We start from the raw sequence: 2,758 nt of genomic DNA, 5'->3' as shown, positions 1-2,758 counted from the left end.
CCGTGAAGGCCGAGCTGGATGGGAGGGAAGTTCTGGCAGCGAGGGAGAAAAAGGAGTTCTCTGCTGCCTTGGAGGCTGCTTCCTCCACCATGAAGGATGAGCTGCTGAAGGCTCACTCTGAGGTGGAAATTTTGAAGACCGAGGTGGAGACCAAGGCCGAGCTGCTGAAGAAGGAAGAAGACAGACGCAAGGCCCAGCTCCGAGCTGCCCATGCTATCACCAAGGGCTTGGAGAAGGAGAAGTTCCAACTCCTCAAGGAGAAGGACGACATGCTCCAGGCCCTTGAAGCGAAGGAGGAGGAGCTGAAGCACCTTAGCATAATTTGGCATCTGTTCTAGAGCATCTACTAATGGTATATTTATATGCAGTTGTTTTAAAATATCTAAAAATTTTCTAAACTGGGAATCATTATTTTTCTTTACTAATCTTTGTGGAAACGGGGGAGTAGGGGTAAAAGAAGGCTGTACCTGTGGAGGAACACTCGGGGTGTCCTCATTACCTTTTCTAATATTTTCTTTTTCTGGTGTTGTTGGATTTTCTGGTATCTTTACAATTGGTTCAGTGGACGGAATTTGTACATCTGTTGTTGGCATTGTTGGTCCATCATATGCCAGTCCAGTCCTGAGGGTGACAGCTTTGCACTGTTCTTTCCCTTCTCGTTTTGGTAATTCAGTATGGCCTGGAAAAGAACCTTGTGGTCTATTCTTCAATTCATTGGCGAGCTGTCCCAATTGGGTCTCGAAATTCCTCATTGATGCCGCTTGGGATTGTATCACTGCGTCGGTTCGGGCCATGTACTCCTTCATCATATTCTCAAGATTTGAGTTGTTATTTTGAACTGGTGGAGTCTGTGTTCTCTGATTGTACTCCTGTTGCGGTGGTGGGATGTATTGCTGTGTAGGTGGAACATAGGGCTGCTTGTTCTGTTGGCTCTGCCCTTGATTAAAACCGCTCGAACCTCCTTGTCCTCCCCATGAGAAATTAGGGTGGTGCCTCCAACCTGGGTTGTAGGTGTTCGAATATGGGTTAAAGTTCCTATTGTTCCCATGTCCTACATAAAAAACGGAAGCAGGGTTATGTGGACAATTATCATAAATATGGTTTTCACTGCAAAATGAACAAATGAGATCGTTGACTTGGCAAACAGGGGCAGGAGTGCAATAATCCGACTGCACAGGTTGTATCGGCGTGGCTAATGGATTTTTTTTTCCCAATGCCATCTCTTTTAGCCTCTGGTTCATTGTAACCATCTCTTTTTGCATCGAGGTCGCAATGTCCAGAGCCAAAACTCCAGCTGGATCTGCTTCTTTGGTGCTGCCCTAATCTTTGCGAACACCATAGTTCGTTATGTGAAGCTAAGTCATTTAGGATGTCAACTATCTCGTTGAATGTCTTATTTGTAAAGGCTCCGTTGGCAGCATTGTTTAGCATCATCTTAGTAGGATGATCTAAACCTCTAAAGAAATGTTCTATCTGGATGCACGCCGGCAAGCCATGGTTCGGACATTTCCTGATTAGTTCTTTAAATCTCTCCCACGCCTCGTGAACAGGTTCACGATCATACTGTCTAAAGGAGATGATCTCCTCTCTGATATCAGCGTGGCGAGTAGGTGGGAAGAATTTTGTTAAGAACTTCTTCTCCACTAACGACCCCCATGTGGTGATGGATCCCGGTGGAAATGCATTGAGCCATGCTCTAGCTTGGTCCTTCAAAGAAAATGGAAAATGTTAGTCTCAGAGCATCGTCTGTTATACCAGGTAATCGAAATGCATTTGCAATTTGAATGAATGATTTCAGATGATCATGTGGATCCTCATGTTCCTGCCCTCCAAAATGTCCAATTGTCTGCAACATTTGGAACATCATTGGTTTAAGCTCAAAGTTTGCGTGGGCTGGAATAGGGTTGACTATCCCTGAATCAAAGTTCTGAAAAGCCGTGGCGGCATATTCTCGCATTGCCACGTCTCTGTTGTCCACCATCTGGATATGGTTGAATTCATCATTTCTTGCATGATCCCTCATATTACCGTTAACAGCAGGTGGGTCAACCGGATCACGAGGTGGAATATCTGCCATTGATGTGCTCGTACTCTCTACCTCACTTTCAGGACTGATTTCACCTTCTCTCTCTTTTTGCTTTTCTAGTTGTTTTCGAAGTCTTTGCTCCTTTCGAGTTTTTCGAAGGGTCCGCTCAATCTCAGGGTCAAGGGGTAGAAGAAAAGATCTTGTGCTCATGCACTTTAACTTACCCTTGTGAGATAAACGACCAAAAATATAGAACAAAAACGGTGGATGGAACTTACACCCAACAACAATTCACAAAAATAAAAACTAAAAAAATTTGAAAATAAATTTTAAAACTAAAGTCCCCGGCAACGGCACCAAAAACTTGACTGGGCGTTTATGCTGAACGCACGCGCTAAGCGTGGTAACAATTATATAGATGCAAGCGCACACGTGTCAGAGTAATATAAAATGGATGGAGTATCCAAGTATCGATCCTCAAGGACTTCTAAACAATTTCCAAACTCTAAAGTTTTAAAGAATAGTGAATGTTGGAATGAGTGATTCTTGTAAAATGGGAAGTGGTCACAAATAATGGTTTGGATTTGGGATTTGGACTTAGAGTGATAAAACCTAGCCCGAACTACTTCAAGTTAGCCAACAAAGAATCAAGGACATGCTAAGGACAATATGCTTTTTACTTTAGAAACCAACGACTACGCTTCTCACTTGACTTATGTCTAAGCAAGTTAA

The 2,758-nt window shown here is 43.4% G+C and overlaps 1 non-coding gene across 1 annotated transcript; it reads left to right on the top strand.

The window, feature by feature from the left end:
* The first annotated feature begins 1,489 nt into the window (after positions 1-1,489).
* Positions 1,490-1,596, top strand: LOC148210791 (small nucleolar RNA R71). The gene has a single exon (XR_015792006.1). It is a non-coding gene; the product is annotated as a small nucleolar RNA R71 (small nucleolar RNA).
* The last annotated feature ends 1,162 nt before the right edge of the window (positions 1,597-2,758 follow it).

This window comes from Momordica charantia (assembly GCF_013281855.1).
Source record: "Momordica charantia cultivar OHB3-1 chromosome 6 unlocalized genomic scaffold, Mcharantia_2.0 BLBB01000006.1, whole genome shotgun sequence".
Lineage (NCBI taxonomy): Eukaryota > Viridiplantae > Streptophyta > Magnoliopsida > Cucurbitales > Cucurbitaceae > Momordica > Momordica charantia.
Note: the sequence above shows the minus strand (reverse complement) of the source record. Positions and strands in the feature narration are given on the sequence as shown.